The following is an 818-nucleotide window of genomic DNA, read 5'->3' as shown; positions in this document are numbered from 1 at the left end:
ATAGGGCTATGACACTGAGCCACTGTCCCTCTCATTAGGGTCTATTGGCCTGCCAGAGCAAAGTCTGCTCCGGGCACACAGGGCTCTGTCATATCCACGCTGCCGGTCGATTGATGGTCCATTAACAGCCTATTAAACACAGCTAAGTGAAGGAGTTAGGAGGACAATGTTAGGCCGATGGGGTTTCCTACTCCACAGCATGGTTCTGCTGTCTGTTAATAGACCACAGTAAATTGACATTTTTCCCCCCAAGTGTTGGTGGCCCTCTGCTACTGGTAGTGATTTTAAAAGATCACCAAGAGAGTATGGTGAAGAGCTTTTTAAAATATTGCCAGCTTTTGTGACACATTTGTCTTGGTAATCTTTTCCCCCTGGGTCTGCTGTGTTTGTGTGGGTGTAGGAAAGTAGCCCGGCCTGTAGCCCAGAGGCCCAATATCTCTCTTGCCCAAGGGGGATTCCCCTTTGAATGAGCAGTAGATGTTTGGTTTCCCGTGCATGAATACTGGGTTCGAATCCAGGTGGTATGTGGGACAACTGGGACATTAAGACCTTATAAAAAGCTCTATAATGTTAAACTAGTCCTGGGGGAGGGGGGGGGGGGGCGCACACAGTATGAGGGATTGAATGTAGGAGTCTCAGAAGTAATGGTGGAGAATCCAGACCTATCAGTGATGTCAGTCATCTCCAAATGTGGGCACTGTTTCAGCATGTGGCTCTTACCATGGCAGCGGTATCAGTGATGTCAGTCATCTTCAAATTTGGGCATCGTTTCAGCATGCGGCTGTTACCATGGCGGTGACGCTTGCGCAGTACAGGCG

Source organism: Nannobrachium achirus (genome assembly GCF_963921795.1).
Source record: "Nannobrachium achirus genome assembly, chromosome: 20".
Classification (NCBI taxonomy): Eukaryota; Metazoa; Chordata; class Actinopteri; order Myctophiformes; family Myctophidae; genus Nannobrachium; species Nannobrachium achirus.
Note: the sequence above shows the minus strand (reverse complement) of the source record.